Genomic DNA, 26,510 nt, shown 5'->3' with positions numbered 1-26,510 from the left:
TGCATCTCCTTCCTCTGCTGTTGGAATTCATCCTCGATGAAGCTCATCAATTGCTCCATCTGAGGCTTTCCTGCCAACGGTGACCCTTCCGCCTCTGCTATTTTCACGTCTCCTCCAACTCATTAGCCACACCTTTCACTGTCTTCAGCCAGGTCTGATAGCCAGTAATCATGCCAATCCAAGGGAGAACTTCTTCTCTTACATTTCTCTTTCACGTTTCTGCCAAATCTATCCAATACATGGGTAAATAAAACCAAAACCAACGCCTTCGAGCCAGAGCAGTCCTGTGTGTGACCACTCACTCTGTGGCTGCCACCGGAAGTTCCCATGCCTCGGTCATTAGCCAATCCCGCCGGCACCAGAGGTGTTTTTATTCCCGCCGGCGGGATTGGCCTGTCAGCGGCGGGACGGAGAATCGCCGCGGGGGCCCGCCGACCGGCGTGGTGCGATTTCCGCCTCTGCTGATTCCCGGGTGGCGGAGAATTCGGGCCACGGTGGGGGCGGGATTGGCGCCGGGTGATTTTCCAACCCCCGGGGGGGTCGAAGAATTCCGCCCCTGGTCTCTACGAATTGCTGAAGATTAACAATGAACAGTTCATGTTTAAACATTCAAGTCTCAAGATCTCCTCATTGAGCTTCTAAAGTACCCATATTACAACACCTGTCACTCACTGATTGACCATTTTTCCCTCGATGGAATTGAAAATGAAGAGTTCATTCAAATGCATTTTAACCACAATTCATTCTCATGACTTTGCCAAATAAGGAGGCACCTGGATGGAAGGTGATTGATATACTACCTGGCAGTTGTTTTCCTCAGAAACTAAACAATAACTAAACTTGTCTTGATCATCAAAGGAAATTGCACAAAGTCTTGGGTATTAACAAGGGAGTGGTGAGGGTATTTGGAGGGGAAACCTGGAGGTTTCTGTGTCTCAATGGAATATAAACACTCAATCCCTTATGCTCGCCCATGTTAAACCTCCCCCGCAATGCTTTGGAAAATCTTTTTATTTCAGCTTGCCTTTTAAGAAGGAGATAAAAAAGCGAGATGCAGACAGTGAGCTGTTTCGAAAAAGGAAAGCTGCGGGTGATTAGCTTTTCAAACAGATGATGATGATTGACGGGAATGGCTGACATGGGATCAGATACAGCACTCCCTCTCCTCATGGCTCCACTTTCAGGCAAGTGTATTTAAAAAGTTTTGTGAGGGCCACAAAGAATTCAGCAGGAGTTTGTAGAGTCAAACAGAAAATAACTCTTATTTGCAAGGATATGTGCAATAGGCCAGCCATTCACTACTGGTTCTCTCTCTCTAGCTGGTACCACACTGGCCAGCTCTATTTATAAAGCTAATGCTGCTAATGATTACCCCACCCCCCTCTCATTGGGGGAGCTCACATTCCTCAAGTAGCATGGGGTAACCAATTGTCCCCAGCCAATAGGATCTGGGTAGGTTCATACAAAAAGCTTTACCTTCTGGGCAGCAGACGAACAAGCAGCCCCTAGACTACAGGTAGACCTAGTTTCCCAAGTGAAGCCCATGCTAACTATCTTAGGTCAAACCAACCTTGAAGGGGAGCCTCAATCATGCGTTAGACCCCATATTTTATATGCAAAGGTTTGAACTCCTCTCTCAGTTGAATCCTGAACCCTGAGTCCTGTCATTTCATGGCGCCATGCTCTGCAAACCCCAGCGTACACTCAACGCTTCACCTCTGTGCACTGTGAGAATGGCAGCGCTGTGTCTCTCACACCTCCCACACTGATGACTCAGTAAAGATGCAGTGCTCCTGGCACAGGGCCAACCCCTACCACCCAACCTCCAGCACCAAACTCAGGTCTCTCATTTCTGCAACTCTTATCTGGTGTTGAGGTGTTGACAAATGGGCATGGGCTGACAAAGTGTAAAGAGACTGCCCACCCTGGAGATTAGTTGGACGAAAACACCAGGACCCCTGACCTTGGAGGGGGCTGCAACAGATGAGAGGTCATCCTGCGTCTCTAAACCACATGATGAGCCAGGAGTCAGACATATTGCTGAGGATGTGAGGAGCATCACTCAGTTCTCAATGCATGTTATCATCATACTCCCACAGAGTCCAGTCAATGGATTTAGAGCCCTGCCAGTGAACTTGGGCATCTTCAGAACCTACCGGTGGCACCACATTAGTGATGAAATGTCATACCTCACGGTGGGAGAGCTCTTCACTCCCTAATCTTGGCCGTCCCAAATTGAGAGGGAATGAGGGCATCCCTATCTCTTTGGCCCATGCCTGAGGTGCTTCCTCTTCCTCCTCCGCGGTTTGCCCCTCGCCACCTTCTTCTCCTCATCCAAGAAGATGCGTCCCTCCCCGAGCTCCACCTGGCGCAGCTGGTCTCCCTTCTGCAGCACCACGTTGTGGAGAATGCAGCTGATCACAATAATGCAGAACACACTCTGAGGGCTGTACTGAAGGGCATCCCCCAACCAGCCCAGGCCTGATCAACCATCATGTGCATTGATGCACAAACCTCGTTATAGTGAATTTTGCAGGTGTCTGTCACCCCCACACTGGCGGCATGAACCACCTCCTTGGTGGTTACCCCCTGTCTCTGAGATGCTATCCCTCCAGCCCTGCTTTCCCTCAAAAACCTTTGGGATCTGCGAGTGCCCCAAGAAGGACCTGTCATGGATGCTCCCTGGGAAACGGGCACACACATGTACTATGCGCATCATGCGGTCACAAACAGGTAGGACATTAAGGGAGTGGTATCCCTTGTGGTTCATGAATGGCACGGCATGACACCATGGAGACCACAGAGTCACATGGTGCAGTCTATCGCACCCCACTCCTGGGGCATGCCTGATAAGTGAGTGAAGCCCATGGCCCTGGCATCCTGATTCATCTAGTCCCGGTCCTTGTTTATACACATGTGGAACCTCTCATAATGCATTTTTGTGCGGCTGACTGGGAAAGGCCACACAGATCATCAGTGCTGCCCTGAAACGAGCCACCTGCATCAAAGTTCAGAGTGGCGGTAACTTTAAAGGCCACGGGCAGTGTGTGTGTCCCCCACCCCATGTGGTGCCAGCTCTTGCAGGATGTGGTCCATCATCCCCCGGGGCAGAAGTAGTCTTCTCCGGCGCTGAAGCTCCAACATCTGCAGGTAGGATGTCTGGCGTCAGAAGAACCTTTGCCGATCGTGTTTCCTCAGAGAATCTAGCATCTGTGGTGCTACTCCCGGAACAGCTGTGGGCCCAGACACACCCCCTACTGTGCAGGGTGCCTGTCCTGGCTACGTGCAGTGGCACATTGGTGTCTCTGTTGCTGCTCGATTGCTATGAGTAGAATAGGCAATTCAACTGGCTCCACGATTCTCCAGAGTCATGCACTGAAAAGAAGAGAACGCCAAAGTGAGCCTTGAAGATTCCTGACAGGGCCTTGACTCTTAGCCCTCCTTCCCTCTGGGATGTGCTTCCCCCTTACTGAGTGCCTCTCCACTAAGCCTCACACCCTCTCCTCCTATACTATAACCATTTCCCCACAGGTGTCCCTCTTAACTCCACCTAAATGAGGTGCGCGGACCTTCATGAGTGTCAGTGGCACCTTACCCCTGACCATTTCCCCACATCCCAGCCCTGGCGATAGATGAAAGGGCAGTTGAGTAGATGGATGGGACCAGTGTCCATATCCTCATGGGGGACTTCAGAGACCTTCATGATCTTGAATGCGGTGAGTGATGATGCCTTGCATTGGGGTACACATCAGTGTTATCTGCATAACATTAACACTTTTATGAGCATAGGAGTTCCATGCTCAGGGATAAAACTTCCAAAGAGTTAAGAAGTTGGCTTCAAACAGTGGCACTGAAGTTGAGCTCTGCAGATTCCATTGGGCAATAGACCAGTCAAAAAAGGGTGAGGTAGCATTTTTAAAAAATGACTGCCTCTTGGGCCAGACGAGGCACAGCTGATTGAAGCCTACAATTAGCATGCCAAGCACAATCTGAGAGGGCACCCTTATTCTCCCAGGTCACGAGAGCTGCAGAGTTGACAAGCCTTCCATCAGCCAAAGCCATCCACCCCAACACTAATTCCTGACAGTCAAACATCCCTGACAAGTGGATTTGAACTTCCATGCAGCTTAACCCCTTTGTCTTCACAGTGCTGTTTGAGTGTGGGGTTCAACACGCACTGTCGTCGTCCTCGCCCCAGTGAGAGGGTCTCCATACCTCATGAGGCAGAGATGCACCTCATTCCTGAGTCCTTGCCATCTGGCCTCACACAGAATCCCACCCAAGAACATCACCGTCTCCCCCAGTGCTGACCCTCTGTGTTCACATCCTGCCACCCACTTTCCAGTCCCCACTATGGAAGGACACTCCCTCAGTGTCAATTTGGACACGAGACCAGCAAAGAGGACACAGGAAGCGCTGCCTCCATACAAGTCTGCCACCCCTGCGAGGGTTGCCCGACATGAAGTGTAGGTAAGTTCCACAAGCAGTCCCTGCCCCCCAGGTTTGAAAGGAGGTGAGGTTGCCAGGTGCACCTTTATAACAAACTCGTTTTCCGATTCTCTCCGTATCTTGGGCCCACAAAGCGCTGATCCCATGCAAGGCTTCTGCCGACTCAAAATCACACCCCCTCCCCTCTCCCATTTCTCAGCTGATCGTCTTCCAAGCACAGCTTTTACAATGGGGAGCGTGGTGCTTCTGTAAACAATCCCCACACCATTAGACCGGCTTTGAAAAGTCACTCCATGAATAGGGAAGGGAGTTTTAAAAAACACAGCTATTGAGGTGGAAAACAGTCTCAGTCATTCTGTTGCCTCAGTTGATATCACTCTCATTTCTGATTTCAAAATTAATGGATTTAAATGCACTGTAAAACTTTGCAGTGTTAATTTAAGCCTACTTGTGACATGAATAAAGGCTATTATTATTACTTTGGTGTGTAAATTAGGTTTGTAAGACAGTACAGATTTGAGGGAGCGCAATGGTATCTGAAATGTTAATGTGCAGAGGAGCTCTTTTTAGCCCGTATGTTTAAGGAAATATGCCAGTACTTGGGGAACTGTTCAGACCACTATTCCTTCTTCACTTAAAAGCGATTGACTAGACATTTATCTTGGTAATATTTATTGGATCTCACTAGATGCAAATTGGCTGCTGTGTCTGCTTATGTAACAAAAGCAATTGCATTTCAAAGTAATTCATTCTAAGTAAAGTGCTTTGACATATTTCTGAGACATGACAAAATGCTACATAAATGTAATGTTTTTCCCATCACCAATCCTTGTATCAAATTAAACTATTTTATAAATTACCTCAAATGTTGTGCCGCTGAAGAGAAAATATTACAAACAAAATAAATAACAAAAGACAGGAGAGTATTAACAACACAAAATGATTAAGAAATAAAATCATATTATCACTTTGGGACTGAACAATGGAAAATCTCCACACTGAACACTTGGGACTGAGAGTTCCTATGGAAACAGAAAGGCCTTGAATTAGAATCAGTTTTCCAAGTACCTGTGGACTTGTTAAAGGCTTGTTTACAGGAAAACTATGCATTGCATTTGGATTCAAGGTTTTGATGTGTCCAAAAATCTGTCGATCTCAGCCTTAAATATATTCAAGATTGTCGCATTCACTAAGAACTAAATTCCAAAGAACCACAAACATTTGAGTGAAGACATTTTGCCTACTTTCAGTCCATATCCTGACACTGTGCCCCTTTGTTCTACATTTCCCAGCCAGGAGAAGCTAACTCTCATTGTCTACCCTGTCAAGATCTTTCATGATATTGCATACATGGTAGCACAGTGGTTAGCACTAATGCTTCACAGCACCAGGGTCAAAAGGTTCAATTCCCACTTGGGTCACTGTGCGGAGTCTGCACGTTCTCCCCATGTCAGCGTGGGTTTCCTCCGGGTGCTCCGGTTTCCTCCACAAGTCCCAAAAGGCGTGCTGTTAGGTAATTGGACATTCTGAATTCTCCCTGTGTGTAACCGAACAGGCACTGGAATGTGGCGACTAGTGGCTTTTCACAGTAACTTTATTGCAGTGTTAATATAAGCCTGCTTGTGACAATAAAAGATTATTATTATTATGTTTCAATTAGATAACCTCTCATTCTTTTAAACTCCAGAGGCTGTGACATGAGATTGAGGTAAATGAGACCCTGGTATGCAGGCTGGAGAGGCAACGGTTGATAACGAAGAAACAGATCGACAGCCTGAGTTTTACAAATTAAAGAGGCTGGAAATGGACTTTGAATGAAGTCAGTGAACTCCAACACCCACAGAACACCAGCTCCACCTTAATCCAGCTAAGATCTATCCTGAGTGTACCATGCTCAGCGGTGTGAATTTAAGTTCGTAGCCTCTGAAGTGAAATCTCAAAAAGCAGCCAATCAGGTTTTACAACATGAGAATAGGGCTACACGCCATGTTTTTCAGAAATACCAAGAATTATTAGCAAGGAACTATACCACCAATGAGAAGTGGATACTTGCCATCATGTTTGCACAGACAGGATCGGTCTATACCGTTCAAACGCAGGACGATGTTGTATGTAGAAATAATGCTAATCAACATTTAGCAGCTAGGTCAAGGTTGCCAGACACAGAGTCAAGCGAGAGCCTGCAACAAATTGTGCCAAGTGAAAAACTATACATACCTGAGAGCCTGGAAATACCGGAAACAACTGTGGAAGACAGTACTTCAGTTGGGGACAATTCAACACTGAGTCAGCCTCCGAACACTAAGTCAACTCTGATTGAGACAACAATGGACAATGTCCAAACTACACCAAAAACACCAGAGGGTACACTCAACAAGAAAAAGCGGACGCCTGAGTTTTACTGACAACCACACGGGAATTGACGGCCTCCAAAACGTCTAATTTTTTGACTGTTGTGTTTGTTAATTGTTCATTTTGTAAATTTTGACCGTTAACGTTATAAGACCATAAGACATAGGAGCAGAATTAGGCTACTTGGGTCATCGAGTCTGCTCCGCCGTTCAATCATGGCTGATATTTTCTCATCCCCATTCTCCTGCCTTCTCCGCATAACCCCTGATCCCCTTATATTGTGTTTTATTGCAGGAACCTCTTATGTAAAGGGGGAGGGAAGTGTCGTGTATTCATGTTTGTTCCTGGTTGGAACAAGGTCACGTTAAAGTTTGGTCACGTGATGTATTGATATCATCAGCAATTTGGGCGGGCTAACAATCAGTCTAGTCCAGCAGCCTGTGAGAAAACACCTTTCCAATAAAGCTCTTGTTTGTTTGTACCTTCGTGGTCTGTAAGCCGATACTTTAAGAATGCCCAATACCAATTCTACTTCCTGATTTGTTGAGCCAATATTCTAACCAGTGTCCTTGTGCCATCCTCTTTCACCAGTTCTTTCCATCCTTCTTTTCCATTCTGCAGGTCTTTCTGAAATGTTGTGTTCCCTGCAACGTTTACCCCATTTTTTATACTTTCCTATTCCCTCAATTTTTAGCTTTCACTTCCTAAATTGCTCTTCCCACAAACCCTCCTCACCCTCTGTTCGTTTAAAGCCATGTTTCCCTACTCTGACCATGGGCACGATTAAGCGGACTCAAGTTAAAGTACGCTGAACAGCGTATTTAGCAGGTGTTTCTTGGTGGCTGCAGTGTGAAGAAGCATCTCCCTATCCAACGGCACTTTGCCATTTATTTTGTCCTTGAGAGTTTTCTCCCCGGTGAGGCCACACCTCGAGGGATTTCCTCACAGATCGGGGCGTCATTATGCCCGGCACCCCGAACGTCCCACACACCCTTTCAGGCCACCCACATGCTTTCGAACCTCCCACCCATCTTTGGGAGGCCCCCAGGAACCCGACCATCACACCCTCTCTACCTGACAAGCTCCCCCCCCCGGGCCTGACCCCTGGCAATGCTATACTGGCACCTGGACATCTGGGCACTGCGAGGGTGCCAGTCTGGCAGTGCCAAGGTGCCGGGGAGAGCCAGGATCCACCTGTCCTGGACCACCAGGGGGTCTCCAATGGCCTGAGGTACCCCCCCACCCTCCCATATTTTTCTGGACCAGTACTAAAGAGAGGCCTAGTGAGGCCTCCCAGACACAGCCAGTGAGTCCCGGGCACTGGGTGAATCCAGCGTCCGGGTATTTAAATGAGCAATTATATTCATTTTAATTTTCAGATCTGGATCTCGACAAGCGAGGGTGAGACGTAAGTCACACCGGGTGGAGCGAGTCGGGTGACTCGGGCGAGGTTTCGCAACCAGTGGGAGCCCGATTTGGGGCTCATGCGCAATTCACCCGTTGTGTCCAACTCTAAATTTCTCGAACCAACTACTACTCAGAGAATGCCTGCTGCATAGGCAGCTTGTTGACCTTTGCAAGAAAGCACCAGAATCACAGAAAATGCAGTACAGCGGAGGCCCTTCAGCCCATCGCATCTGCACCGGCACATAAAAAACACCTGATCTACCCACCTAATCCCATTTGCCAGCAATTGGCCCATAGTCTTGAATGTTATGATGTGCCAAATGCCCATCCAGGTACTTATTAAAGGATGTGAGGCAACGCGCCTCTGCCACATTCCAAGACAGTGCATTCCACACCTCACCATCACCCTCTGGGTAAAAAAAGATTTCCCTCACAACCCCTAAACCTCCTGCCCCTCACCTTGAACTTGTCTCCCCTTGTGACTGACCCTTAACTAAGGGGAACAGCTGCCCCCTATCCACCCTGTCCATGCCCCTCATAAACCCGTACACCTCGATCAGCTCGCCCCCAACGAAAACAGCCCAAGCCTACCCAACCTCTTAACTGTTCCATCCCAGGCAACATCCTGGTGAATCTCCTTGAACCCCCTCCAGTGCAATTCCTATAATGTGGCATTATAAAACAATGATTATTTTCCTCCTGCTTCTGCAACAACGCTGGATAAACAAGATGTTTTCCTGCAACTTTGAGTTTGTGGAGCAACAAAGGGGACGTTGAATTTGTTTATCAAAATGAGAGTGCCTTATGACTTTGAATAATATGCTAAGCGTAATTAGTAATCTGCACCGAGTGGCAAAAGGCTGGTGTTTGGCGGCATTAAACCTTCTGCTTTGCCAGACTGTTAACAACATAAGATTTACTATGGTCGGTTGATATAAAGTATGTAAATTTATTCAAAAGCCTCAAAATAAAAACAAAATGCATTAGACATTTGCTGAATATTAAGAAAATAATTACATTCTAAATGGTTTCATTTTGCCCTATAAACGGCTTGCTTTTAATGCCAATGCTTGGTTTACGTGTGTGTGTGTGTGGGTGGGGGGGGGGGGGGGGGGGGGGGGGATATTTGACTTCTGCACGGTAGCACAAAAAAAAACAGGGGACAATTTTCCACATGTTTTCAGCACGCTAACAGTTTAGAAGCGAAGCAGGGAAATATTTCTGACAGCAAGTTTGGTCCAGTGGCAATTAGCAAATTTTGGAAGCCACACAACAGCATTCAATGTGTGAAAAGAAATACATCACACTTAGCTGCAGGCAAACAAGTGTGATTTAGACCAACGTCTTGCATCTGAAAGGTGCCTGAAGGATGGCTGAGCCATTATGGGCTCAGGCCAGTTTTCAGCTACCTGTTTCACCAACATAAAACTAAAGCTAAAACTCCTTGCAAATGTTAATGGCGAATCTTATACTTGGTTTGCGAATCCTATGGGAAACTGGGCTGATAAAATGCTCCGTAAATTAAATTATTTTCCTTCAAATACCTTTGTGTGCCATTGTAACATGTTATAAAGCATGTTTTGTCCCTGATTTCAAATACCATTCACAATAGTGTTCATTCCACATACAGCATCACTATTGGTCCTCGTTGATTGAACATGCCCATAATATTGTAAAAGGTCATGTTTCTATTCTCTGAGACAGATCTCTTTTCACATTGATTTACTGCCAGATATCATTGTTCCATCATTGTAGTAGTTTGTTTATATCCAAATATCTTCTACAAATAGGATGCTTAAAAATCAGCAATCTTTCGTCCCTGACTAATTGTAATGGATGACTAGAACGATGGGACATTGAGAAAGCAATGGTTTCAGTTAATTTTGGTTTCCGGATAACATCCAGCTTTTTCCAACAGCTGGGTCTCACTAAAATTCCCTACTTGATATTCCCTAAGTATTCATCAATCTCGAGGATGACTTGGCTAACCTGATAAATAAGTCTATGTACATGACCCAACATAATGCTGGTGAACATGCCATCCATCTCTTTAATGATAGACATGACATTAGGTTATTTAGCACTGTATAGGATCCAAAATATCTATCAACAATATCTACAGACATCATTATAATCTAGAGGCCAGCAGTATTAACAACAACTGGCTCCCCAAAGCCTGTGCACTATCTACAGGGCGCAAGCCAGGAGTGTGATGGAATACTTTCCACTTGCCTGGATGAGTGCAGCTCCAACAACCCTCAAGAAGCTCAACATCATCCAAGACCCCAAAGCAGACGATTGATTGCTACCCTTTCCACATTCAATCCCTCCACCGCTGACGAACAGCGGTAACTGTGTATACCGTCCACAAGATGCACTATTGGAACTCACCAAGTTTCCTTCGGCAGCACCTTCCAAACCGGCGAACATTACCATCTAGAAGGACAAGGGCAGCAGATACCTGGGAACACCACCATCTGGAGGTTCCCCTCCAAGGCACTCACCATCTTGACTTGGAACTATATTGTCATTTCTTCACCAATGCTTTCTCAATGTCCCATTAACACAATTAGTCCAGTCATCCATTAACACAATTAGTCAGGGATGAAAATTTATTGGTTTCTAAGCATCCTATTTGTAGAAGATATTTTATTGTCACATCCTCCCTGTGTCTGCATGGGTCTCAACCCCACAACCCAGAACATGTGCAGGGTAGGTGGATTGGCCATGCTAAATTGCCCCTTAATTGGAAAAAAGTAGTTGGGTACTCTAAATAAAAAAATTATATTTGGATGTAAACAGACTACTACAATGATGGAACAATGATATCTGGTAGCAAATCAATGTGAAAAGACATCTGTCTCGGAGAATTGAAACATGACTTTTTACAATATTATGGGCCTGTTCAATCAACGATGATCAGCAGAGACGCTAGATTTGGAATGAACACTGTTGTGAATGACATTTGAAATCAAGGACAAAACACTGGAGATAATTTATAAAACATTACAATGGCACACAAAGATATTTGAAGAAAGGTCCTGAACATCCCTCCCTCACAGCACTGTGGGTGTATGTACACCTCAGCAACTGCAGCAATCCCAGAAGGGAACTCGCCACCACCTTCTGAAGGGCAATTAGGAATGAACAATAAATGCTCGTCTAGCCAGCAACACCCACATCCTGTCAGTGAATAAAAATCTTTATAGTGCCTCTAATATAATAATAAAACAGTCCAGGGCACTGCACAGGAGCATTACTAAAACAAAGACATCATTGAAGGACATCTTAGGTCAGATGAACAAAAGCTTGGTCAAAGAGTTAGGTATGAAGAAGTGCCTTAAAGGATGAGGTATTGTGCGAAGCAAATAATGGCATGATGGGAAAACTAGTCAAGTTTTCTTGGTACAATTAAATTTAAACTGACTTCGCATAACCTAAGGCACAGATACAAGCACCAAGGTCAACTTGACCCGAGAACTGGCTGACTCTAAACTCGGATAAAGCTCGTTCGTCATAAGACCAGAGCAGTCCAAATACATACGATAAGCTAAAAACTTGTCTCTTTCAGTACTGAAAAAAGTTTGCTCCATTTCTTAAACATGCACCAAAAGACAAGATAATGATATGAGACCCCGAGTCCTCTAAAGGTCAGCAAGGTGACGCCATTGTAATGATTATTATTTATGTTTTACTTTTGATCAAATTCCTGACCAAGCTGTATTCATGTTATCTTGATCCTATAATGTATAAAAATTGTCTTATTCTTTTGTGATATTACAGACTTGGAAGGGAACCAGCAGTTTGTACTTGACTGCCTTCCGACTCCAAGTCTCAGCCATACTGCTAGCAGTTGTAGTTCGTAAATAAAGCTTAGTTTTGCTTACCTAACGAAACTTGTTGAATCTTTCTATCACAGTCCAGAAGCGGGGAAAATATTGATTACGACAAGGAGGCAAGCAAGCTACATAGAGTCATAGGGCAGGATTCTCCGACCCCCCGCCGGGTTGGAGAATCGGCAGGGGTCGGCGTGAATCCCGTCCCCGTTATCCTCCCATTTCTCCGCCCCCCCCCCAAAATGGCCCGGCGTGAGTCGCGCCGCCCGCCTTGGAGAATGGTGGGGACCGGCGCGAGTCAATGGGCACCGGGGCCGACCGAATTCTCCAGCCCGCTATGGGCCGGAGTCCCGCCCATCTGTAGCCGGTCCCACAGGCGTAAATTAGTGTAGGTCCCTTATCAGCGGGACCTGGCGGCGCGGGCGCACCGGGGTTCCTGGGGCTCGTAGGGGGATCTGGCCCAGGAGGTGCTCCCACGGTGGCCTAGCCTGCGATCAGGGCCCACCGTTCCGCGGGCGGGTTGTGCCTTGGGGGCACTCTATTTCTCCACAACGGCCGCTCTGGGGATGACGCCAGCACGCTCTGGCCCTCCCGCACATGCGCCGACTCGCGCCAGCCTGCGGAGGCCCTTCGGTGCCGGTTGGCATGGCGCCAAGCCCCAATCCCGCCGGCCAGTGGGGCGCCAACCACTCCGGAGTGGTTCTAGCCCCTGAAGGTGCTGAGGATTCTGCACCTTTGGGGTGACCCAACGCTGGAGTGCTTCACGCCACTCCGTCCAATCGAAACCCCTTCCCGCCTGTGTTTTTACAGCACAGAAAGAGATCCTTTGGTCCATCGTATCCGCACTGACTAACAAGCCCCTATCTACTCTAATCCCATTTTCCAGCATATGGTCAGTAGCCTTATATACTATTGCATTTCGTGCTCATCTAAATACTTCTTAATTATTGTGAGGGTTCCCCTCTCTGCCACCTTTTTAGGCAGTCAGTTCCAGATTCCAACCCACCCACTGGGTGAATAGGTTTTTCCTCTAACCATTCCCTCAAAACCTTCTGTCCCTTACCTTTAATCTATGCCCCTTGGTTATTGGCCGTTCCAGAAACAGGAAAGGTCCCTTCCTCACCACTCTATCTATGCCCCCTCTTCATTTTATACCTCAATCAGCTCCCCCCTCAGATTTCTCTGCTCTAAAGAAAACAACAGCCTATCCAGCACTCTTTATAGCTGAAACCTCCAGCCCAGGCAACATTGTGTTGAATCTTCTCTGCACCCTCGCTAATGCAATCACCTCCTTCCTATAGTGTGATAACCAGAATTGCACACAGTACGCAGCTGTGGCCCAATCTGCTCCAATATAACCTCCCTGCTCTTATATTCTATGCCTTGGCTAATAAAGGCCATATGCCATATGCCTTCTTAACCACCTTACCTATCTGTCCTGCTGTTTTCAGGAAGCTATGGGTATGCACACCAAGGTCTATCTGTACTTCCTATATCCTACCTTGCCTTGTTAGTCCTCCCAAAATGCATTACCTCACACTTTTCAGGGTTACAGAAAGATGGAGAACTGTAGGGAGAGAATTCCAGAGCTAGGAGCCTGGAAAACTGAGCATCATCTGCAATTAATGCTATATCGTTTAGAAATCAAAGATTGTTTGTAATTTTTCCCATGATAACGATGGCAAGACTTTACTTCTCATTGCTATTGCCCATTTTGGGAATTGTCCTCTTCCTCCTCCTTCGGGTGCCATGATGTAAGATGGCATTGGCGACCATGGACTTCCATTGGATTGGTCCATCATTGTAGAATCATAGAATCCTCAGTGCAGAAGGAGGCCATTTGGTCCATTGAGTCTTGCACTGACCCTCTGAAAGAGCACCCTACCTCGGCCCACTTTCCCACAACCATCCCCGTAACCCGACCCAATCTTTGGACACGAAGGCGAAATTTAGCATGGCCAGTCCACCTAACGTGCACATCTTTGAACTGTGGGAGGAAACCCACGCAGACAGAGGGAGAATGTGCAAACTCCAGACAGGCAGTCACCCAACGCCAGAATCGAACCCTGGAGCTGTGAGGCCACAGTGCTAACCACTGTGACACCATGCTGCAATAATGTTCCTTATAGAACATACAGTGTAGAAGGAGGCCATTCCGCCCATCGAGTCTGCACCGACCCACTTAAGCCCTCACTTCCACCCAATCCCCGTAACCCAATAACCCCTCCTAAACTTTTTTTTTGGTCACTAAGGGCAATTTATCATGGCTGATCCACCTAACTTGCACGTCTTTGGACGGTGGGAGGAAACCGGGGGAAACCCACGCTGACATGGGGAGAATGTGCAGACTCCGCACAGACAGTGACCCAGCAGGGAATTGAACCTGGGACCCTGGCGTTGTGAAGCCACAGTGCTAATCACTTGTGCTACCGTGCTGCCCAAAGGTATTGCAGTGGTTTGCCATTGCTTTCTGCAGTGTGGCTGACCAGGCAACTTTCCTGACCTTAGATATAGGGACCCGTTGCCTTTATATACTGTAAGAGAAGCTTTAGAGCTTATCAGTGTGGCAAATGTGTCTTTCTGACATGTTATAAGTCCTTTTAATTCCAAATATAGATGTTTGAGCTAAAGGTCTGCTGAGAGTCAACCATATCGATAAATAAGGTACATAATCTGCATTTCATAGTGTTATCACAATCTGGATAATTGTTAATGACACTTTAGCCTCTTTGAGCCTTGGTTTTCTGTCTTCCAGCATCATTTCCATGTTGGCCTCTAGCCTTCATTGAGCATACAGGACAGAATTTTCCCATGCCTCAGCTAGCAGTTTCAATGGCGGGCAGGGGGAAAAATTTGGCGGGAAGCCTAAATATCGGTCTTACGCTGGCGTTAATTTCCCATGAGATCTTCCACGGGTGCCCTCTATGGCAGACTGTGAACCCGCTGGAGGCCCGCGTGAACCAGATGAAAGCTCGACCACCCATGCCTGATTACCCAGACAGCAGTAGGAAAACACGCCGGTGTAAAACACATTTGGAACAACATGGCATGCAGATGTTAGGCCTCACCTGAACAATGCCTGGGGCTGTCTCTGTGGTTCAGGACGGAGGCGGCTGCCAACACTGGGCCCTGGAACACCACAGCAGTGGTTCGGGAGAGCATCTACAGATGCACCCTCCAGATTCAGTGTCCTGAAAGGGGTCAATCTTCCAGCCTCAGAATGTTCCTGGAAATCCCTCTTCTTTCTTCGGAGGTCCATCTTCCTCTCCTTTGAACACCTCAAACTCATCAGCTTTTTTTGTTTCTTTAGTGGTAAATGATCCAAAAGTTTGGATATATGAGTCTGAATTCTACGCTCCCATTAGTGCATTTTTAGGCTGGAGCGGAGCTGAAATTGGGTGAAGAGGATTCTCTCTGGGATACTGCCCATCCTGACCTGGACACAATTTCACAGGAGGGTGAGAAGAGCCGCACAATGGTCACTTAAGGGCCTTTTCCCATCTAGACTCAACTTTCATGCTGGCAGATGGCAGGTGTCTCAAGATGGGAAACAAAAAAAGTTAAGAACATCGAACTTGAGCGGGAAGGGGATGGCATCTCCATTGGAAGCTGCCTTCTGACAGGGGGCAGTCTCCCGTCTTGGACTGGTGTTATGCTCGGGAGATATTAGGAAAGTGGGTCCAGAAATGTGATGGGAAAAGAGGCCATCAGACTCTGTAATTGGCGAAAACTGATCAAATAGGAGTCCCCCGAAGGATAATGGATCTCGAGTAACTCACCCTTACACAACAGGGGCACCCTGTGTATTCCAACTAAAGAGTTTAAGTCTGAAAGCGACAGTGTAACACTTGCCTGGTGTGGCCGTATCCCTGTGACTCCCTATGAGCAGTTTTTTTTCCCTCAGTCTGTTTAACCCCTAAATTCCCTGCTGCATCTTCAATCACATTTCTGGACCCAATTTCCTAATATCTCCCTCGCATAACACCAATCCAAGATGGGAGACTGCCCCCCCCCCCCCCCCCCCCGTCAGAAGGCAGCTTCCAATGGAGATGCCACCCCCTTCCCGCTCAAGATCGATGTTCCAGTGAGTGTGTTGTTGGAGAATTCACACGTCTGCACAGTAAAACGTGAATTGAACCTCTTGCTGTTGTGCCTTATGGGGTGTCGAGTTATGCTTCTGCATAAGCTGCTTCCTTGATGTATACTCTGACAAAGGAAGGTTCAGACTTGGAGATAGGTTTAACACATTTATTGAACAGTTAACAATTCTCCTACTTGAGTTCGACTCTCCTGCTGATCTGGCTATAGTAACTCTAACTAACCAGTCTGCTCTAATCCATGCGGTGGGTGTGATGCTTCCTCATCTGCCCCTGTCTCTCTGAGTGTTGCCTGTGGAAAAGAGAAAAAGTATGTGTGCCCTGTCCTTTTATCTGGGTAGCCCCCTTGTGGTAGTGTCACCTCCGGGTGTGTCTTGACTACCCATTCGTCGTGACCTATTGGTTGAATGTCTGTGTGTCATGATGTCTCTGGTGCTCCCTCTAGTGTTTACTCAGTCCCAGTGTATCTGCATTAACCCCTTGTGTATTTAGAGTGATGCATATCACCACAGGGGAGGGGGGGAGAACGAAAACCTTGCCGTTATATAGCTCATTTCACAAATATCAGGGGCTGGATTCTCCGCTGCCCCCAGCCGTGTGTTTTTTGGCTTTGTGCCATTTGCTGCCGGCAGGATTCTCTGTTCCTGCTACTTGTCGATGGGATTTCTCATTGAAGGCACCCCATGCCTCGGGGAAACCCACGGGTGGAGTTTGCGGTGCCAGCGGGAACAGAGAATCCTAACGGCTGGTGAATTCCCGCACAGATCTCGCTAAGTGTTTTATCGCCAATGAAATACTTTTTGAAATGTAATCAGTGTTACAATGTCAGAATGTAGCAGGTGAACATCAAACTCCCAGAAACAGCAATGTGATAATGAGCAAGTAACCTGATTTTGGCATGTTGATTGAGGAGTAGATATAGGTCAGGACTGCAGGGACAACTCTGCTGGAACCTGTGCAGGTATTTGGGGAACCACAGTTTTAGATAAAAGGCAATACCTCTGAGAATGCAGCACTCCACTGGGGTGCCAGCCTTGACTTTTGTGCACCAGCCCTGAACCAAGGGCAGGGTTTTCCACACCCCCTCCCTTCCCTCACCGCCCTGTCGATATATATATAGCGCTTTGTGGGCCTCACCCCTCCCAACGCTGGAGAACCAGCCAGGGGTTGCCTTCAGCAGGTCCGGAAGATCCTCCCGAGCGGAAGGGCAAGAAAATACCACTCCTGTGTTTGAACCTTATGATTCAGAGGCGAACGTGGTACGAGTTCTACCACAGCTATCAAGGGGTTACTGAAATAATACTGTGCTTATGGCAGGGCACTGTATTCACATCATGCCCATCCGCTGAGTCTTTTAAAATTTCTATTTCTCTGCACAGAAAATGATTTACCAAGATTTTGCTTTGGTGGAATAGCCCTGGTGTATTTATACATGAAGGACTGAATGTCAAACATTGTAAAGGTTAGAATCTGTTTTTCTTTCATTTCTACGGGAATTAATTCAGGAGGTAGTCTCACAAATTGTTTCATTAAAATTAATTATTGTGGCTATTTCTTTATCAAAGGGTTAGGCACTGGAGTAAAAAGAGTCGATTGAATCACAATGACTCTTGGTCAAAAGATGAAAAATAAGCTGAGAAGGTCTAACACGCCAGGAGGGACTGAAAGGCAATTAGTTTTCTTTGATTTCAGTTTTGTTTTCTCCTAAAGAGCTATCCCTCAAAGTGAAAATCCATCGAGTTATCAGTCAGTGCTGTTTTCAAGCACACATAATGCTTTAAAAAATCTCCAGGCGTTGGTAATTAAAAAGATAGGAAAGTGTTCTCGTACATCAATCTGAATGGGCTGTGAACCAGAATGATCATTAGTAGAGATTTGAGAAGAGACGGAATTGTAATGACTTCTGCAGTCTGTAAACTCCCTTACAGAGAGTCTGAATCATACAGTACAGGAGGAGGCCATTCAACCATCGCGCCCGGCCATTTCCTTGCTCTGGGGCAGCCTGGTAGCACATTGGTTAGCACAGCTGCTTCACAGCTCCAGGGTCCCTGGTTTGATTCTCTGCTGGGTCACTGTCTGTGTGGAATCTGCACGTTCTCCCCTTGTGTGCGTGGATTTCCTCCGGGTGTTCTGGTTTCCTCCCACAGTCCAAAGATCTGCAGGTTAGGTGGATTGGCCATGATAAATTGCTCCTTAGTGTCCAAAATAGTGAGGTGGGGTTTCTGAGTTACTGGGATAAAGGGGATGGGATGGAGGCGTGGGGCTTAAGTCGGGTGCTCTTTCCAACGGCTGGTGCAGACTCGATGGGCTGAATGGCCTCCTTCTGCATTGTAAATTCTATGATTATCCCATTGCCCTGCAATCTATTTCCTGATACTTGGAGAGTCTTACGGAATGAATACACTTCCGCAAACTGAGAATTGCAGAATGAATTTAAGGAAATGCTTTTAAGTTTGTGTCATGGGTTGCACATTGGGAGCTTGCGCCTGATTGAAATATGAACAGGGCTCCCACCGCACTCCGGGTCGAGTTACGATGGAACAGTGGAAAGGATGCAGCCTAACGAAAGTACAGGCACTTGTCACATTTTTCGCTTCTCAGTGAATGAATCGTGCAATGTGGATGAATATTCAGTACTGAATTGTTTTATTAACAGCAGATATGACTGGGAGGGGGAGGGGAATAAGGTTTTGAAAGGTTGCTATTATTGTTTGACTTGATGTCTTTGTCCAAGCAGGTAATATGATGCCAGTTGGCTGGACAGTTAGCTTGTGATGCAGAACAAGGTCAGCAGTGTGGATTCAATTCCAGTACCGGTTGAGGTTACTCATGAAGGCCCTGCTTTCTCAATCTTGCCCCTCGCCTGAGATGTGGTGATCCTCAGCTTAAATCACCACCAGTCAGCTCTCCCCCCTCAAAGGGGAAAGCAGCCTATGGTCACCTGGGACTATGGTGACTTTAATATGATGCAACACAAAATTCTGGCATTTGAAAGTAATATTCATTGTCATTTTCTTTCCTTTTTAAATGTTTTTCCCATTTAAGGGGCAATCTAGCCTGGCCAATCCACCTACACTGCACACCTTTGGGTTGTGGGGATGAGACCAGCGCAGAGACGGGAAGAATGTGCAAACTCCACATGGGCAGTGACCCGGGATCAAACCCGGGTCCTCGCCCTACACGGTAGCAGTGCTGACCACTGCTCCACCGTGTCGCCCATCCATTGCCAAATGAAAGCATCACAAATAAGGCCACTACTTATTAGTCTGTAGGGTGATATAATACACAGCTTTTGATGGACAACATTTCTATTTCAAGTCAATTTTATTAATTCAAAATAAAACAGAGAAACTGTACATAGAACATATAGTGCAGAAGGAGGCTATTCAGCCCATCGAGGCTGCACCTGCTCTTGGAAAGAGCACACCACTTAAACCCATGCCTCCACCCTATCCGCGTAACCCAGTAATCCCACCTAACCTTTGTTTGGTCACTAAGGGCAATTTATCATGGCCAATCCACCTAACCTGCGCACCTTTCGAATGTGGGAGGAAACCAGAGCACCCGGAGGAAACCCACACAGACACGGGGAGAACGTGCAGACTCCACACAGACAGTGACACAAGCCAGGAATAGAACCTGGGACCCTGGAGCTGTGAAGCAACTGTGCTAACCACTATGCTACCGTGTCTGCTTGGGGATGATTAATACGTATTGAAAACTCTAAACCGACTGGTGCAAGGAAAATATGAAAACCTTTTTTAATAAAATGCTCATTAGAAGAAAATAATTAGAGGAGTTCAAACAGACCACAATATATCTTTTGTCATGTCATAAATTTCAATAAAGTCCAATATTGACAAAGTATATTTTTTCGTATCATAAATTTAATGCAGTTCAATAAAAGGCCAGTAAAGGAATAATATGCTTTACTCGTCTGTATTGAGTTCATTTCACTGTCTTGGATCCAGGAGACATCAGTAACACACAGCATATTCATGCTGACCATCATTCTCCTGTTTCTTCAATTCTCATTATGTTTCGATGGAATGAAACAAAAGTAAGTTCATATAAACAAATGCCAAATAAGAAAATGGGTTTTCACCTAACATGCAGCACTAACCAAAACTATGCTTGGAATCATTCAGATGTGTTTGATTTGCTGCAAGCAATTTTTCGCAACCCAAACTCTTCAATCTGCTCGACTAACTTGTCTCGGGCATGGTAATATTTCATGACTCACATCCCAGAGACCTGAGCTAATAATTCCCCCACCAACCATGGCAGAAAGCCAATTAGTCATACCAAACTGTTACAAAGAATCCACACGCTTGGATGTGATAGCCACCCTTGATGGTTTTGAAGAACCTTTTTGATAGTCATAGGGAAGTTGTGAGGCAGCAGTTTTTCAGGAGAGAGTTTACAGTACTGGTTCAAGATGGCTGATGGTTCTGCCAGCAAAGGTGGAGTGGATAGAGTCTAGGATTGAGTCAAGAGGATAGAGATGGAAGGTTGGCATAGGTCTGAAGAATGCTGCAGAGGTGAGGGCTGGATGAGGCCATCTTTCCAGTCAGGCATCAGTCTCCCATCCTGGTCTACTATCCGCATGCCACCAATTGGAATAACCCCTCTCCCTCGCCAGTGCATCAGAGCAAGGCCATAAGCAGCAATAATACTCAGTGAAACCTGCTGTCACTCGAGTGATAGTTCTGAGTTCTGTTATTAATGATTGTGTTGTGCATTGCTGAGTTGAACAGTTGCTTTTGCATTTCTGATTTCCCCCATGAGGCGAGTAAAAGGATCAGGAGTAAGCTATTCTGCCCTGGGGATTGTACTGCCATTCACTTATATCATAGCTGAGCCGCATCTTCAGTCCATTTTCTTCCCTTAATTCTGGAACCTATAATACCCTTGCCTAATAAAAATCTATCAATCTCAGTCAAATTTTCAATTGAATTGGGCAGCACATCTCACAGTGCTTAGCACTGCTGCCTATGGCACTGAGGACCCAGGTTTGAATCCCGGCACTGAGTCACTGCCTGTGTGGAGTTTGCACATTCTCCCTGTGTCTGCGTGGGTTTCACCCCCACAACCCAAAGATGTGCAGGGTAGGTGGATTGGTCATGCTAAATTGCCACTTAATTGTGAAAAAGAAATAATTGGGTACTCTAAATTTATTTTTTAAAAGTATATAAATTTTCAGTTGAACAAGCCTCAATAGCTTTTAAGGAGAAGAGTATTCCAGATATCCACTACCCTTTGTGTGGCTCCGAATATATGAACATAGTGTTAGGAGCAGAAGCAGGTTAATTAACCTTTCAAGCTTCCTCTGCCATTTGTAAAGATCATTTGTGATCTGAATGTGGCATCAACTATACTTTCCTGTCTAATCTCTATCACCTTTGACTCCCTTGTCAATTGTCAATCAAGAATCTAAATAACTTAGCCTTAAAAATATTCAATGGCCGCCTCCACTGCAAAGACCAGCAACACACTGAGAGAAAAACAATTATCCTCATCTCCGTCTTAAAGGGGAAGTACACTTATTTTTAAATTGTGTTCCCGAGGCTTAGTATCTCCGACAAGGGGAAACATCGTCTCAGCATCCACCCTGTCAAGTCCCCTCAGGATTTTATATGTTTCAAGAAAGGCACCGCTCATTCTTCTGACCTCCAGTGGATACAGGTCCAACATAAGACCATAAGACATAGGAGTGGAAGTAAGGCCATTCGGCCCATCGAATCCACTCCGCCATTCAATCATGGCTGATGGGCATTTCAACTCCACCTACCAGCATTCTCCCCGTAGCCCTTATTTCCTCGCAACGTCAAGAATTTATCTATCTCTGCCTTGAAGCCATTTAGCGTCCCGGCCTCCACTGCACTCCGCGGCAATGAATTCCACAGGCCCATTCCAACCGGTTGAACATGTCCAACCTTTCCTCTCAAGATAACCCCTTCTTCCCAGGAATCAATCGAGTGAACTTTCTCTGAACTGCTTCGAATACAATCTTACCCTTCCACAAGTAAAGAGACCAAAACTGTGCACACTGCTCCAGATGCAGTCTCATCCAAGTGATCGTCGCAAAGTTTCCTTACTTCTAAATTTCATTCACCTTGCAATAAATGACACCAATTTGTCTTCCTTATCACTTGTTGATGCCAAGTCCCTCTGGATCGAAGAGTTTTGTCATTTTTCTCTACTTCAATAATAAACTGCTTTTTTATTCTTCCTGCCCAAGTGGACAAGTTCACATTTTCCCACATTACACTCCATCTGCTGATCTTTTGCCCGCTCACTTAACCAATTTAAATCCCTTTGTAAACTCTTAATGCCCTCCTCACAATTTACTTTTCTGTCCAATTTCATGCATTCCAGAAATTTAGCAACCATATAGTTGGTCCCTTCATCCCAGTAATGTATATGGATTATAAATAGTTAAGGCCCCAGTGCTGATCCCTGTGGCACTCCACTGGTTACAGTCAGCCAACTAGAAAATCATCTATTTATCCCTTCTCTATGTTTCCTGTTAGTCAATCTATCCTCTCCTCGCCATGATTATATGTTACACCCTAAGTATTGAATACCAATTTTTGATTGGCATAATATCAAAAGCCTTTTGGAAATCCAAGTACACCACATCTATAGGATCCCCTTTATCCACATTGCTTGTTACGTCCTCAAAGAAAACACATAAATTCGTCAAATATGATTTCTCTTTCACAAAACCATGTTGACTGTGCCTGATTGTATTAAGATTATCTAAGTGCTCATTTATAACCTCCTTTAGACTAACTAACCTACATTGACCTGGTTTCTGACTCCTTCCTTTCTTGAATACAAGAGTTGTAGTTGTTATTTTCTAACCCTTTGGGACCTTTCCAGAATCTAGAGAATTTTGTAAAACTGAAACAAGTGCATCTACTATCTCCACGGTCACTTTTTATAAGACCCTAGGATGAAGCTCATCGGGTCCTGGTAACTTTTCAGTGTTTAGTTCTAAAAATACCCTTTTCTTCTTGGTTGTAATTGTTTTAAGTTCCTCCCTCACCACTTGATTTTCAAGTATTTCTGGGTTATTTTTCCAGCAGTGAAGTGAGACATATATCTGTTCAATGCTCCCTTATTTCCATTTCCTTATTTTTCATTATTGATTCCTCTGACTCACTTTCTCGCACATTCATGTTCACTTTAGTTACTCTTTTCCTTTTTACTTTCAGAAACTCTTTCTACCTTTTTTATATTTCTAGTTAGCTTACTCATGCTTTAATTTCACCCGCTTCATTGAATCGTAACTTCCGAGTATTGGTAGAAAGCCGTGGGGCAGGATTCTCCGCCCTGTTTCACCCCGGCGGCGGTATGCTCCGTTACGTCGGCTGGTCAATGGGGTTTGTCATTGTGGGGCTGTCCCACATTGTCAAGAAGCCCCCAGGCTGCCGGCAAAATGGAGCACCCCACCAGCAGAGAATCCAGCCCATGGTCCGCCAATACTGGAAGAGAAATGTGCGAACTTAAGTGTGTGGATAAAGTGCGATAAACTTTGCAGTTCCAGCGGCAGCCTCAGGACTCCAGTGGGACAGTCTGGACAAGCCCCAGCACGGCACAGTTTAGATGTACCCACACAACCCCATGTGACGCAGCAGCTACTGGAATGCCATTGAGGTCAGGCATTTAAACCGCAGGTTTATATTGATGACAATAAGCAACAAGTTGTACAAGTGTTTTCAAGGTATGTTGAAGTTTGAAAATGTTATTTTACTCTTTCTTTCAAACAGGCATTGCTGTTGTTATTAGTCATTTTGAAGTAATTTTTCATATTTTTTATAATTAAAGGTGATATTTTAATATATATATAAGTGAACATAGATTTTGTTATTTGTTTTATATTTGTGAAACTATTTAAATCCGCACTATATTATTACATAACTTTACGTGTGGCGTGCTTAAAACTGTATGTATTTTTTAACCTAGGCTTCAGTCATAAAATTTTAAAAGCGATTCAGGGTTTTTTGCTGATACTGTCCTTGTGACAGCTGTTTTTTTTTTGTTTTGTGTTTATAGAATCGTAGAATCACTACAGTGTAGAAGAAAGCCATTCAGCCCATCGAATCTGCACCGACACTCCGAAATAGCACCCTATCCAGGCCCCCACCTCCACTCTATCCCTGTAACCCCACTTAACATTCGGATACTGAGAGGCAATTTAGCAAGGCCAATCAACCTAACCTGCACATCTTTGGAGTGTGGGAGGGAAGTGAAGCACCCGGAGGAAATAACGCAGACACGGGGAGAATGTGCAAACACCTCACACACAGTCACCCAAGGTCCTAATTAAACCCAGGTCCCTGATGCTGCGAAGTAGCAGTGCGAACCAATGTGCCACCATGTTACCTGTGTTATTATGTTTCTGCCTTGTTTACTTCAATTGTCTTATTCATTTATAATTATCTCATAATTAAATGTTGTGTTTGAATGGTTCAGTAAGACATTGTAGAAGCTTTTAAAGTTTAATGGAAAACATTTTGTTTTAAATTTTAGAGTACCCAATTCATTTTTCCAATTCAGGGCAATTTAGCATGGCCAATCCACCTAACCTGCACATCTTTGGGTTGTGGGGGCAAAACGCACGCAAATACGGGGAGAATGTGCAAATTCCACACGGACAGTGACCCAGAGCCGGGATCGAACCTGGGACCTCGGCGCCGTGAGGCAGCAGGGCTAACCCATTGCGCTACCGTACGGCCCCTAATGGAAAACATTTAATAACAAAAATAATGTTATAAACACAACATTTTGAAAGCATGTTAACATTTAATATAACGTATAACATTCGCAGATGCTGGATGACATTACTTTGGATAATTACCACAACTTTTCCAAACACTTTGCAATAGAATATATCTTTTTACTTTGACAGAAAGATCAATAAAACATGTTTTTTACTTGGATACAATGGTTCTGTGGTCTTTCTGTAAAATAGCGGGGAGGGAGAGAGGAGGAGGGAGGGGAGGAGGGAGAGGAGGAGGATGGAGAGGGAGGGGGAAGAAGAGATGGTTCAATGTCCAAATGCAGAAGCTGCCTGGTGAATTCGAACTGCTGTAGGATTCTGAAATTGAATTTAATGTTGATCATAAGACTCAAGGTCCTACTAACTGTGAGACCACTCCTGCTACAAGTGTGTTCAAACAAGATTCACCAATTACTGAGTTATCAAGATGACAGCAGAAATGTCACTTCAGCAAATATTAGATGCAGCCACTTCACAGTGGAACATTGAATCTTATTCCATTGAGGGGCTCTCCCTCACTGAAATTCATCTTTCTTCAAACATCTATATTCTTTCTGCTTCAGGTATAATTGAAAATCAGGAGTTATTAACCCTTTCTGATGCGACCATCAATTCACCCGAGACAAGAGACAAGGTAGGTTGGGCGGGATATGGTGGAGGGGCGGTGGTGGTGGTGCCAGGTCCTGGGGGGAGACCGTATCCTGTTGGCCATTGGGGTGTTCGATATAAGCGTACTGGGGGTTAGAGTGTAGGAGCTGGACCCTCTCTACCAGAGGATCGGACTTATGGCTTCTCACTTGCTTTCTGAGTAGGACTGGCTCCAGTGTCTTCAGCCAGGATGGAAGCGAGACCCTGCGATGGGATCTTCTAGGGAAAACAAATAGGCAGTCATGAGGGGTCTCGTTTGCTGCCTTGCAAAGTAGGGACCTAATAGAGTGGAGCGCATCAGGGAGGACCTCCTGCCAGTGGGAAACTGGGAGATTCCTGGACCGCAGGGTCAGTAGGACGGTCTTCCAGGCCGTCGCGTTCTCCCTCTCCACCTGCCCGTTTCCCCTGGGGATATAACTGGTAGTCCTGCTCGAGGCAATGCCCTTACTGAGCAGGTACTGACGCAGTTCATCGCTCATGAACGACGAGCCCTGGTCACTGTGGACATAATTGGGGAAACCAAACAGGGTGAAGACACTATGTAGGGCTTTAATGACGGTGGACGTGGTCATGTCGGGGCAAGGGATTGCAAAGGGGAAGTGGTAGAACTCATTAATAATATTGAGGAAATATGTTTTGCAGTTACTGGAGGGTAAGGGCCCTTTGAAATCGATACTGAGGCGCTCAAAGGGCCGGGTTGCCTTTACCAGGTGGGCCTTATCTGGTCGATAGAAGTGCGGTTTACACTCCGCACAGATCTGGCAGTCCGTGGTCATGGCTCTGACCTCGTCGGTCGAGTAGGGCAGGTTGCGGGCCTTGATATAGTGGATAAGCCGGGTGACCCCTGGGTGGCAGAGGTCATCGCGGATAGCCCGTGGTCGGTCATCTTGCGCGCTGGCGCATATGCCGCGGGATAGAGCATCTGGGGGCTCG

The sequence above is a fragment of the Scyliorhinus canicula genome, chromosome 12, assembly GCF_902713615.1.
Source record: "Scyliorhinus canicula chromosome 12, sScyCan1.1, whole genome shotgun sequence".
Taxonomy (NCBI): Eukaryota; Metazoa; Chordata; class Chondrichthyes; order Carcharhiniformes; family Scyliorhinidae; genus Scyliorhinus; species Scyliorhinus canicula.
This window is presented reverse-complemented; position numbering follows the sequence as displayed.